General features: G+C 52.6%; 1 protein-coding gene across 1 annotated transcript in view; it reads right to left on the bottom strand.

The window, feature by feature from the left end:
• Positions 1–13,668, bottom strand: part of LOC148473730 (lysozyme C-1-like) — a 104,983-nt gene that overhangs the window by 24,911 nt on the left and 66,404 nt on the right. The window lies entirely within an intron of this gene.

A 13,668-nucleotide genomic window follows, 5' to 3' on the forward strand; every position in this document is an offset into this window, starting at 1 on the left:
CGATGTTTCCAATGTATATGCAGGATTGCAAGGTATTACTGATGTGCAAAAACGGTATTTGGTGTCTCTATGGTGGCTGTGCGATTGCAGTCATTAGCATATTTTCGCAGTCGGCCTGAGTGTGTAATCGCAGCTGCGATCACAATAGCGATCCATAATGATTCAGGCCCTAAATCAATTTTCCTCAGCATGTAGTCTATCAATGCAGAGAAACATTGGTGCTGATGAGGAGTTGGCAGTAAGTTGGGCATGTGACTCAAAGGAAAAGTGCAAGGAAAAATTTCATTTCTTTGTGGTTATGCAGAACTGTACACATCTCATTGCGTTGTTAGTAGGGGTGAGCGGGTTCGGATTTCTGAAATCCGAACCCCCCCGAGCCCCCCCGATCCGAGTCCGATCCGAGTCAGGCTCGACTTTTCCCGCCTGACTCTGATTCTGAAATCGAGGCAAAACGTCATCATCCCGCCTTCCGAGTCTCGCGGGTTTTGGATCCTATATAAGGTACCCGCGTCGGCGCCATTTTCTCACTCGGCTGTGGACAGTGAAGAGGGAGGGTGGGAGTTAGGGCTGGCTGGGCTGTGTAGTGTAGTGTAGTGCAGAGTAGTGTTGTGCTGTGCTGTGATGCGCTGTGCTGCTGTTGTCCATAGGGGCTGTGTCCACTACTTCAAAGTCCATAGGGGCTGGCTGGACTGTGTTGTGCAGTCAGTTCTCCATAGGGGCTGTGTCCACTCCAAAGTCCTGTGCAGTGTCCCAGTCCTAAAGGGGTGCTGTAGTGTTGTCCAGGGGGTGCTCTGTCCATCAGGGGTGCTCCCCCCAAGAGCTAAAAAAATAATATATTTTCTGTGTTTGTGAATTGTGTGCGCAGTAGCCGCACGTGCTTCAATAAAGTAGTGCCAAGCGTGCGCCTGTGTCATAAGTAAAGGGCCGGCTGGCTTGACCGTTAAAGGGTGCTGTAACCCCCAAAGTACACTCCAGTCCAAACCAAAAAAAAATTATTTTCTGTGTTTGTGAATTGTGTGCGCAGTAGCAGCACGTGCATCAACAAAGTAGTGCCAAGCGTGCGCCTGTGTCATAAGTAAAGGGCCGGCTGGCTTGACCGTTAAAGGGTGCTGTAACCCCCAAAGTACACTCCAGTCCAAACCAAATAAAATATTATTTTCTGTGTTTGTGAATTGTGTGCGCAGTAGCCGCACGTGCATCAACAAAGTAGTGCCAAGCGTGCGCCTGTGTCATAAGTAAAGGGCCGGCTGGCTTGACCGTTAAAGGGTGCTGTAACCTCCAAAGTACACTCCAGTCCAAACCAAAAAAAAAATTATTTTCTGTGTTTGTGAATTGTGTGCGGAGTAGCCGCACGTGCATCAACAAAGTAGTGCCAAGCGTGCGCCTGTGTCATAAGTAAAGGGCCGGCTGGCTTGACCGTTAAAGGGTGCTGTAGCCCCCAAAGTACACTCCAGTCCAAACCAAAAAAAAAATTATTTTCTGTGTTTGTGAATTGTGTGCGCAGTAGCCGCACGTGCATCAACAAAGTAGTGCCAAGCGTGCGCCTGTGTCATAAGTAAAGGGCCGGCTGGCTTGACCGTTAAAGGGTGCTGTAACCCCCAAAGTACACTCCAGTCCAAACCAAAAAAAAAATTATTTTCTCTGTTTGTGAATTGTGTGCACAGTAGCCGCACGTGCATCAACAAAGTAGTGCCAAGCGTGCGCCTGTGTCATAAGTAAAGGGCCGGCTGGCTTGACCGTTAAAGGGTGCAGTAACCCCCAAAGTACACTCCAGTCCAAACCAAAAAAAAAAATATTTTCTGTGTTTGTGAATTGTGTGCGCAGTAGCAGCACGTGCATCAACAAAGTAGTGCCAAGCGTGTGCCTGTGTCATAAGTAAAGGGCCGGCTGGCTTGACCGTTAAAGGGTGCTGTAACCCCCAAAGTACACTACAGGCCAAACCAAAAAAAAAATCAATTTCTGTGTTTGTGAATTGTGTGCGCAGTAGCCGCACGTGCATCAACAAAGGAGCAGCGCCAAGCGTGCGCCTGTGTCCCATAAGTAAAGAGCCGGCTGGCTCATTTCTTAAAGGCTGGTGTAACCCAAAAGTGCACTACTCTCCAGCAAAAATAAAAAAATATTTTCTGTGTTTAGCCGCACGTATATATCAAATCGATATAACATAAATGGAGGACCAAACTTTCTCCGATAAAAATAAAATAGAGAAAGATCAAGAACCACTTCCTCCTAGTGCTGAAGCTGCTGCCACTAGTCATGACATAGACGATAACATGCCATCAACGTCGTCTGCCAAGGCCGATGCCCAATGTCATAATAGAGGGCACATACAATCCCAAATGACAAAGTTCAGGAAAATGACCTTGAAAAAAACATTTAAATCAGCTGAAGAGAAACGTAAACTTGCCAATATGCCATTTACGACACGGAGTGGCAAGGAACGGCTAAGGTCGATCCCTAGTGTGTTCATGACTAGTGGTTCAGCTTCACATGACGATGGAAGCCCTCCTCCCACTAAAAAAAATCAAAAGAGTTAAGCTGGCAAAAGCACAGCGAAGAACTGTGCTTTCTAAGAAGATATCACAAATCCCCAAGGAGAGTCCAAGTGTGGTGGTGGTTGCGATGCCTGACCTTCCCAGCACTGGACGGGAAGAGGTGGCTCTTTCCACCATTTGCACGCCCCCTGCAAGTGCTGAAAGGAGCACCCACAGTCCACTTGCTGATATGCCAATTGAAGATGTCACTGTGGATGTACAACAGGATGAGGATACTGGTGTAGCTGGCGCTGAGGAGGAAGTTGGCGAGGAGGATTCTGATGGTGATGTGGTTTGTTTAAATCAGGCTCCAGGGGAGACAGTTGTTGTCCGTGGGATGAAAAAGCCCATCACGGTCATGCCTGGGCAGAAGACCAAACATTCCACCTCTTTGGTCTGGCAATATTTCTATCCAAATCCGGACAACAACTGTCTTGCCATATGTACCATATGTAAAGGTGAAATAAGTAGGGGTAGGGACGTCAACCACCTAGGAACATCCTCCCTTATACGGCACCTACAGCGCGTTCATAAAAAGTTACTGTCAAGTTCAGAAACTTTGGCTAAGACCGTAAGCAGTCCAGGGACACCTAAATCCCATTGTCCTGTTGTATCCAAGCACCTGCAAACCACAGCGTCAACTCCCTCCTCGTCAATTTCCTCCTTAGTCAGGATCGGAAGTAGTCCTGCAGGCCATGTCACTGGCATGACTGACTCTCCTATTAGGGATTCCTCCGGAGGATCCTGCATTGCTACGCCTACTGCTGCCGCTGCTGCTGTTGCTGCTGCTGGGAGTCGTTCATCATCCCAGAGAGGAAGTAGGAACACCACTACTTTTACTAAACAATTGACCCTCCAACAGTCCTTAGCGAGGAGGATGAAGTACGACAGCAGTCATCCTGAAGCAAAATGTATAACTGAGGCCTTGACTGCTATGTTGGTGTTAGATGTGCATCCGGTATCCGCCATTAGTGCAGTGGGATTCAGACAATTGATGGAGGTAGTGTGTCCCCGGTTCCAAATCCCGTCTAGATTCCACTTCACTAGGCAGGCGATACCGAGACTGTAGAGAAAAATCAGAAAAAGTGTCCTCAGTGTCCTGGAAAATGCCGTTGTACACAATGTCCACTTAACCACGGACATGTGGACAAGTGGAACAGGGCAGACTAAGGACTATATGACTGTGACAGCCCACTGGGTAGATGTATCACCTTACGCAGCAACAGCAGCAGCGTCACCAGTAGCAGCATCTCAGAAATGCCAGCTTGTTCCAAGGCAGGCTACGCTGTGTATCACCGGTTTCAGTAAGAGGCACACCGCCGACAACCTCTTAGAGAAACTGAGGGAAATCATCGCCCAGTGGCTTACCCCACTTAGACTCTCCTGGGGATTTGTGATATCTGACAACGCCACCAATATTGTGCGGGCATTACATCTGGGCAAATTCCAGCACGTCCCATGTTTTGCTCACACAATAAACTTGGTGGTGCAGAATTTTCTGAAAAGCGACAGGGGCGTGCAGGAGACGCTTTGGGTGGCCCGAAAAATTTCTGGCCACTTTTGCCATTCAGCGACTGCGTGCCAAAGACTGGAGCGCCAGCAAACACTCTTGAACCTGCCCCGCCATCACCTGAAGCAAGAGGTTGTGACGCGGTGGAACTCAACCCTCTATATGCTTCAGAGGATGGAGGAGCAGCAAAAGGCCATACAAGCCTATACATCCACCTATGACATAGGCAAAGGAGGGGGTATGCACCTGACTCAAGCGCAGTGGAGAATGATTTCCGTGTTGTGCAAGGTTCTCCAGCCCTTCGAACTTGCCACACGTGAAGTCAGTTCAGACACTGCCAGCTTGAGTCAGGTCATTCCCCTCATCAGGCTTTTGCAGAAGCAGCTGGAGAAAGTGAAGGAGGAGCTAAGACGGAGCGATTCCGCTCGGCATGTGGGACTTGTGGATGAAGCCCTTCATTCGCTTTGCCAGGATTCCAGGGTGGTCAATCTGTTGAAATCAGACCACTACATTTTGGCCACAGTGCTCGATCCTAGGTTTAAAGCCTATGTGGTGTCTCTCTTTCCGGCCGACACAAGCCTGCAGAGGTGCAAAGACCTGCTGGTGAACACACTGTCAGCTTAAGCGGAACGTGACACGTCAACAGCTCCTTCTTCATTTTCTCCCGCAACTGGGGCTGCCAGGAAAAAACTTAGGTATCCTAAGCAACCCGCTGGCGGTGATGCAGGGCAGGCAGGACCAAGTTTGGACATCTGGTCCGGACTGAAGGACCTGGCAACAATTTCTGACATGTCTACTGTCACTGCATATGACACTGTCACCATTGACAGAATGGTGGAGGATTATATCGGTGACAGCATCCAAGTAGGCATGTCAGACAGTCCATACCTGTACTGGCAGGAAAAAGAGGCAATTTGGAGGCCCCTGTACAAACTGGCTCTATTTTACCTCAGTTGCCCCCCCTCCAGTGTGTACTCCGAAAGAGTGTTTAATGCAGCCGGGAACCTTGTCAGCGAAAGGCGTAGGAGGTTGCTTCCACAAAATGTGGAGAAGATGATGTTCATCAAAATGAATTATCAACTCTTCCAGGGAGACCAGCCTCCAGAACGTACAGAGAGACCTGTGGTGGTGGATTCCAGCGGGGATGAGTTAATACTCTGTGAGGATGAGGATGTACACAACACTGAAGAGGGTGAGGAATCGGTGGATGAGGAGGATGAGTACGACATCTTGCCTCCGTAGAGCCAGTTTGTGCAGGGACAGATTAATTGCCAGCTTGTTTTGTGGGGGCCCAAACGAACCAATCATTTCAGCCACAGTTGTGTGGCAGACCCTGGCGCTGAAATGATTGGTTTGTTAAAGTGTGCAAGTCCTGTTTATACAACATAAGGGTGGGTGGGAGGGCCCAAGGACAATTCCATCTTGCACCTCTTTTTTTTCTTTGCATTATGTACAGTTTGGGGCCTAGTTTTTCAAACTGCCATCCTGTCTGCCACTGCAGTATCACGCCTAGATGGGTCACGTGTTTGTGCCGCCCACTCGTGTCGCTTAGCATAGTCATCCAGCTACCTCGGTGCAACCTTTTGGACATAAAAACACTATTGTAAGGTGTGAGGTGTTCAGAATAGACTGGAAATGAGTGGAAATTAAGGTTATTGAGGTTAATAATAGCATAGGAACAGAAAAACCTACAAATTCTGTGATTTTAGCTGTTTTTATGCTTTTTTTCAAAAAAATACAGATCCAAAACACAAAACCCAGAATCCAAAACACGGAAGGGTGGTTTTGGCAAAACCAATCCAGATCCAAAACACAAAGAAAGATCCAGATCCAAAACCAAAACACAAAACACAAAAAGTGGCCGGTGCACACCCCTAGTTGTTAGTATTGCACCTGGCTGACTTCTAGGGATGAGCGGGTTCGGTTCCCTGAGAACCGAACCCACCCGAACTTCGGGGATCCGTGGCGATCCGAGCCCAAGCTCGGATCTCCCTGTCTGCCCCGGATCCCTCTCCCGAGGCAAAACCTCGAGATCTGCTGTCGGATCTCGAGGTTTTGCCTCGAGCGGCCATTTAAAAAAAAATGCCTTTGCTTTTAATGGGCAAAGTGCTGATTGGCTGACAGAGCCGTCTGTCATGGCTCTCAGCCAATCAGCATTATGGTGCTCATTTGCATGTAGCACGGACTCATGAGATCCGTGCTACATGCATCTGTGTGATTGACACAGAGCACTGACGGGTCCGTGAGACCCGTCTGTGCTGCTGTGGTAAAAAAAAAAAAAAAAAACCTGTGTAAAAAAATTAAAAAATGGCGTGCACCCCCCCAAAAAAGAGCAAGCAGCCCCGGGCATTAGTGACCCAGTGCTGGGTGTGCTTAAATACAGGGGATAAACGACGTAGGGGTCCCCTGTACTTAAGCACAACCAGCACCGGGCTAGTCAGAACCAGCGCTGGTTGCCAAAATACGGGGGACAAACGACGTAGGGGTCCCCCGTATTCTGCGCAACCAGCTCTGGGCTCTGATCCGGTCCTGGTTCTGGAAATACAGGGGAAAAAAATTAGTAGGGTTCCCCTGTATGTTCCAGAAGCAGCACTGGACTTTTTCTAGCGGGGGGCTGATGCCACAGCCAGGGGAGCCCTTTCACCGGGCCCCCCAGCCGCAGCATCAGCCCTGACCGCTAGTCAGCCCTGGCCGGGGATCCCTGGAGAGCTGGGGACCCCCCCAATAAAGGGGTCACCCTCTCCAGGGCACCCCAGGCCCAGGCTGATAGCTCGGGGCTATCCCCGCCACCCCTGGTGGCGGTGGGTGGCGGGTTGTTTGTGTGGTGTAGTGTAAATAAAGAATATCAAACATTGGCCCTCATTCAGAGCCGTACGCTCTGAGCAGAGCGCACGCTCTGAATGAGGGCCGGGCTCCATTTTCATGGAGCGTCCTCCTGGACGCTCGTATAGCTGTGGGTCACCACCCACAGGCTATACGAGCGTGCATTGTGATGTCGCGATGGTCGAGACCATCGCGACCATCGAATTTGCGAGCCGGAGCCTGCGGTTGAGGTTTTCAACCGCAAGCTCCGGAGTGATTTTGGCTCTATCAGAGCCAAAATCACTCCCACTGACATCACTAGTGATGTTAGTGGGCCGGCTTCTGACCGGAGGCGTTCCCTTAGGAACGCCCCCATCAGGGAGGCACGCCCCCGGCACGCCCACCAAAGGGGGCGAGCTGTCAATCAACATTGACAGCATGCCCCCTTTGATCGGGCACAATGAGCGAAGGACTTTCCTTCGCTCGTCGCGTCTGGCGCATGCGCACGACGGAGCTCCCTCCGTCGTGCGCATGCTCAGTCCATAACATCGACCCACTTGCGAGCGGACAGCCGCTCGCGAGTGGGTCTGAATCAGGCCCATTGTCTTTACAAGTAGAACTGCAAGTCCCAGCTAGCCTGCCCCGCATGCTGGTACTTGGAGAACCACAAGTACCAGCATGCAGGGCATTAAGGGCCCACTAGTACCTGTAGTTCACCTGTAAAAAAATGTTTAAAAAAAACAAAGGACACACACACCGTGACAGTATAAGTTTAGTAAACATAGATACACACACACACGTACACATACTTACCTATGTAACGTGTAGCATCGGTCCACTTGTCCGGTAAAATATCCATAGGGGACCTGTGAAAAAAAACATACTCACCATCTCCTATGCGAGGTTCTGTCCTCTTCGTTCCAAAGTAGGCATCCCCGGACTTGGCAAAAAAAAAAATCGAAAACGCGATCCACGAACTTAGTACCGTTCTATAGAACGGTACTTCCCGAATGAGAGCTTAGCGGCGGGGTATCACCATGGAAACCCCGCTGCTAAGCGTTCATTGGCTGAGAGAGGTCATCTCCCGTCTCTCTCAGCCAATGCAATGCTCCCTCCATTGTAGTCAATGGTGGGAGCCGCAAGGTTATTAAAGTTTACCCTGCGGTTCCCACCATTGACTACAATGGAGGGAGCCGTTCATTGGCTGAGAGACGGGAGATGACCTCTCTCAGCCAATGAACGCTTAGCAGCGGGGTTTCCATGGTGATACCCTGCCGCTAAGCTCTCATTCGGGAGAACGGTACTAAGTTCGTGGATCGCGATTTCGTTTTTTTTTTTTCTGCATTGGAAGGCAGAAGGTGACAGCAGAAGGCAGACGGTGACAGAGGAAGGCAGAGTGTGAAAGAGGAAGGCAGAGGGTGACAGAGAAAGGCAGAGGGTGACAGCGGAAGGCAGAGGGTGACAGAGGAAGGCAGAGGGTGACAAAGAAAAGCAGAGGGTGAGAGAGGAAGGCAGAGGGTAACAGAGGAAAGCAGAGGGTGATAGAGGAAGGCAGAGGGTGACAGCACAAGGCAGAGGGTGACAGCGGAAGGCAGAGTGTGACAGCGAAAGGCAGAGAGTGACAGAGGAAGGCAGAGGGTGACAGAAGAAGGCAGAGGGTGACAAAGAAAGACAGAGGGTGACAGAGAAAGGCAGAGGGTGACAGCGGAAGGCAGAGTGTGACAGCGGAAGGCAGAGTGTGACAGAGTATGGCAGAGGATGACAAAGAAAGGCAGAGGGTGACAGAGGAAGGCAGAGGGTGACAGCGAAAGGCAGAGGGTGATAGAGCAAGGCAGAGTGTGACAGCGGAAGGCCGAGGGTGACATCGGAAGGCAGAGGGTGACAGAGGAAGACAGTGGGTGACAGCGGAATGCAGAGGGTGACAGATGAAGGCAGAGGGTGACAGCAGAAGGCAGAGGATGACAGCGGAAAGCAGAGGGTGACAGAGGAAGGCAGAGGGTGACAGAGGAAGGCAGAGGGTGACAGCGGAAGGCAGAGTGTTTCAGCGGATTGCAGAGGGTGACAGAAGAAGGCAGAGGGTGACAAAGAAAGGCAGAGGGTGACAGAGGAAGGCAGAGGGTGTCAGCGGAAGACAGAGTGGGACAGCGGAAGACAGAGGGTGACAGAGGAAAGCAGAGGGTGACAGAGGATGGCAGAGGGTGACAGAGGAAAGCACAGGGTGACAGAGGAAGTCAGAGGGTGACATATGATGGCAGAGGGTGACAGAGGAAGGCAGAGGGTGACAGCGAAAGTCAAAAGGTGACTGAGGAAGGCAGAGGGTGACAAAGAAAGTCAGAGGGTGACAGAGGAAAGCAGAGGGTGACAGAGGAAGGCAGAGAGTGACAGCGAAAGGCAGAGGGTGATAGAGCAAGGCAGAGTGTGACAGTGGAAGGCCGAGGGTGACATCGGAAGGCAGAGGGTGACAGAGGAAGACAGTGGGTGACAGCGGAAGGCAGAGGGTGACAGATGAAGGCAGAGGGTGACAGCAGAAGGCAGAGGATAACAGCGGAAGGCAGAGGGTGACAGCGGAAGTCAGAAGGTAACAGAGGTAGGCAGAGGGTGACAGAGGAAGGCAGAGGGTGACAGTGGAAGGCAGAGGGTGACAGAGGAAGGCGGATGGTGTCAGTGGAAGTCAGAAGGTGACAGAGGAAGGCAGAGGGTGACAGCGGAAGTCAGAAGGTGACAGCGGAAGGCAGAGGGTGACATTGGAAGGCAGAGGGAGACTGCGGAAGGCCGAGTGTGACAGCGAAAGGCAGAGGGTGACAGAGGAAGGCAGAGGGTGACAGCGGAAGGCAGAGGGTGACATTGGAAGGCAGAGGGAGACTGCGGAAGGCCGAGTGTGACAGCGAAAGGCAGAGGGTGACAGAGGAAGGCAGAGGGTGACAGAGGAAGGCAGAGGGTGACAGAGGAAGGCACAGTGTGACAGCGGAAGGCAGAGGGTGACAGAGGAAGGCACAGTGTGACAGTGGAAGGCAGAGGGTGACAGAGGAAGGCACACTGTGACAGCGGAAGGCAGATGGTGACAGAGGAAGTCAGAGGGTGACAGAGGAAGGCAGAGGGTGACAAAGATAGGCAGAGGGTGACAGAGGAAGGCAGAGGGTGACAGCGGAAGGCAGAGTGTGACAGCAGATGGCAGAGGGTGACTGATGAAGGCAGAGGGTGACAAAGAAAGGCAGAGGGTGACAGAGGAAGGCAGAGGATGGCAGAGGGTGACAGCAAAAGTCAGAAGGTGACTGAGGAAGGCAGAGGGTGACAAAGAAAGTCAGAGGGTGACAGAGGAAAGCAGAGGGTGACAGAGGAAGGCAGAGGGTGACAGCGAAAGGCAGAGGGTGATAGAGCAAGGCAGAGTGTGACAGCGGAAGGCCGAGGGTGACATCGGAAGGCAGAGGGTGACAGAGGAAGACAGTGGGAGACAGCGGAATGCAGAGGGTGACAGATGAAGGCAGAGGGTGACAGAGGAAGGCAGAGGGTGATAAAGAAAAGCAGAGGGTGACAGAGGAAGGCAGAGGGTGACAAAGAAAGGCAGAGGGTGACAGAGGAAAGCAGAGGGTGACAGAGGAAGGCAGTGGGTGACAGAGGAAAGCAGAGGTTGACAGAGGAAGGCAGAGGGTGACTGCGGAAGGCAGAGTGTGAAAGGGGAAGGCAGAGGGTAACAGAGGAAGGCAGTGGGTGACAGCAGAAGGCAGAGGGTGACAGAGGATGGCAGAGGGTGACAGTGGAAGGCAGTGGGTGACAGCGTAAGGCAGAGGGTGACAGAGGAAGGCAGAGGGTGACAAAGAAAGGCAGAGGGTGAGAGAGGAAGGCAGAGGGTGACAGAGGAAAGCAGAGGGTGAAAGAGGAAGGCAGAGGGTGAAAGCGGAAGGCAGAGGGTGACAGCGGAAGGTAGAGTCTGACAGCAAAAGGCAGAGGGTGACTGAGGAAGGCAGAGGGTGACAAAGAAAGTCAGAGGGTGACAGAGGAAAGCAGAGGGTGACAGAGGAAGGCAGAGGGTGACAGCGAAAGGCAGAGGGTGAAAGAGCAAGGCAGAGTGTGACAGCGGAAGGCCGAGGGTGACATCGGAAGGCAGAGGGTGACAGAGGAAGACAGTGGGAGACAGCGGAATGCAGAGGGTGACAGATGAAGGCAGAGGGTGACAGCAGAAGGCAGAGGGTGACAGATGAAAGCAGAGGGTGACAGCAGAAGGCAGAGGATAACAGCGGAAGGCAGAGGGTGACAGCGGAAGTCAGAAGGTGACAGAGGTAGGCAGAGGGTGACAGAGGAAGGCAGAGGGTGACAGCGGAAGGCAGAGGGTGACAGAGGAAGGCAGATGGTGTCAGTGGAAGTCAGAAGGTGACAGAGGAAGGCAGAGGGTGACAGCGGAAGTCAGAAGGTGACAGCGGAAGGCAGAGGGTGACATTGGAAGGCAGAGGGAGACAAAGAAAAGCAGAGGGTGAGAGAGGAAGGCAGAGGGTAACAGAGGAAAGCAGAGGGTGATAGAGGAAGGCAGAGGGTGACAGCGGAAGGCAGAGGGTGACAGCGGAAGGCAGAGTGTGACAGCGAAAGGCAGAGAGTGACAGAGGAAGACAGTGGGTGACAGAGGAAGGCACAGTGTGACAGCGGAAGGCAGAGGGTGACAGAGGAAGGCACAGTGTGACAGTGGAAGGCAGAGGGTGACAGAGGAAGGCACAGTGTGACAGCGGAAGGCAGAGGGTGACAAAGAAAGGCAGAGGGTGACAGAGGAAGGCAGAGGGTGACAAAGAAAGTCAGAGGGTGACAGAGGAAAGCAGAGGGTGACAGAGGAAGGCAGAGGGTGACAGCAAAAGGCAGAGGGTGATAGAGCAAGGCAGAGTGTGACAGCGGAAGGCCGAGGGTGACATCGGAAGGCAGAGGGTGACAGAGGAAGACAGTGGGTGACAGTGGAATGCAGAGTGTGACAGATGAAGGCAGAGGGTGACAGCAGAAGGCAGAGGGTGACAGCAGAAGGCAGAGGATGACAGCGGAAAGCAGAGGGTGACAGCGGAAGTCAGAAGGTGACAGAGGTAGGCAGAGGGTGACAGAGGAAGGCAGAGGGTGACAGCGGAAGGCAGAGGGTGACAGAGGAAGGCAGATGGTGTCAGTGGAAGTCAGAAGGTGACAGAGGAAGGCTGAAGGTGACAGCGGAAGTCAGAAGGTGACAGCGGAAGGCAGAGGGTGACATTGGAAGGCAGAGGGTGACAGCGGAGGGCAGAGTGTGACAGCGAAAGGCAGAGTGTGACAGAGGAAGGCAGAGGGTGACAGCGGAAGGCAGAGTGTGACAAAGAAAGGCAGAGGGTGACAGAGGAAGGCAGAGGGTAATAAAGAAAAGCAGAGGGTAACAGAGGAAGGCAGAGGGTGACAGCGGAAGGCAGAGTGTGACAGCGGAAGGCAGAGGGTGACAGATGAAGGCAGAGGGTGACAAAGAAAGGCAGAGGGTGACAGAGGAAGGCAGAGGGTGTCAGTGGAAGACAGAGTGTGACAGCGGAAGACAGAGGGTGACAGAGGAAGGCAGTCGGTGACAAAGAAAGGGAGAGGGTGACAGAGGAAAGCAGAGGGTGAAAGAGGAAGGCAGAGGGTGACTGAGGAAAGCACATGGTGACAGAGAAAGGCAGAGGGTGACTAATGACGGCAGAGGGTGACTGAGGAAGGCAGAGGGTGACAATGAAAGGCAGAGGGTGACAGAGGAAGGCAGAGGGTGACAGCGAAAGGCAGAGGGTGATAGAGGAAGGCAGAGTGTGACAGTGGAAGGCAGAGGGTGACAGAGGAAGGCAGAGGGTGACAAAGAAAGGCAGAGGGTGACAGAGGAAAGCAGAGGGTGACAGAGGAAGGCAGTGGGTGACAGAGGAAAGCAGAGGTTGACAGAGGAAGGCAGAGGGTGACTGCGGAAGGCAGAGTGTGAAAGGGGAAGGCAGAGGGTAACAGAGGAAGGCAGTGGGTGACAGCAGAAGGCAGAGGGTGACAGAGGATGGCAGAGGGTGACAGTGGAAGGCAGTGGGTGACAGCGTAAGGCAGAGGGTGACAGAGGAAGGCAGAGGGTGACAAAGAAAGGCAGAGGGTGAGAGAGGAAGGCAGAGGGTGACAGAGGAAAGCAGAGGGTGAAAGAGGAAGGCAGAGGGTGAAAGCGGAAGGCAGAGGGTGACAGCGGAAGGTAGAGTCTGACAGCAAAAGGCAGAGGGTGAGAGAGGAAGGCAGAGGGTGACAGAGGAAAGCAGAGGGTGAAAGAGGAAGGCAGAGGGTGAAAGCGGAAGGCAGAGGGTGACAGCGGAAGGTAGAGTCTGACAGCAAAAGGCAGAGGGTAACAGAGGAAGGCAGAGGGTGACAGAGGATGGCAAAGGGTGACAGAGGAAGGCAGAGGGTGACAAAGAAAGGCAGAGGGTGACAGAGGAAGGCAGAGGGTGACAGCGGAAGGCAAAGTGTGTCAGCGGATGGCAGAGGGTGACAGAAGAAGGCAGAGGGTGACAAAGAAAGGCAGTGGGTTACAGAGGAAGGCAGAGGGTGTCAGCGGAAGACAGAGTGGGACAGCGGAAGACAGAGGGTGACAGAGGAAAGCAGAGGGTGACAGAGGAAGGCAGAGGGTGACAGAGGAAAGCACAGGGTGACAGAGGAAGTCAGAGGGTGACATATGATGGCAGAGGGTGACAGAGGAAGGCAGAGGGTGACAGCGAAAGTCAAAAGGTGACTGAGGAAGGCAGAGGGTGACAAAGAAAGTCAGAGGGTGACAGAGGAAAGCAGAGGGTGACAGAGGAAGGGAGAGGGTGACAGCGAAAGGCAGAGTGTGATAGAGCAAGGCAG

This window comes from Taudactylus pleione, unplaced genomic scaffold (genome assembly GCF_031769625.1).
Source record: "Taudactylus pleione unplaced genomic scaffold, aTauple2 ptg000913l, whole genome shotgun sequence".
Classification (NCBI taxonomy): Eukaryota; Metazoa; Chordata; class Amphibia; order Anura; family Myobatrachidae; genus Taudactylus; species Taudactylus pleione.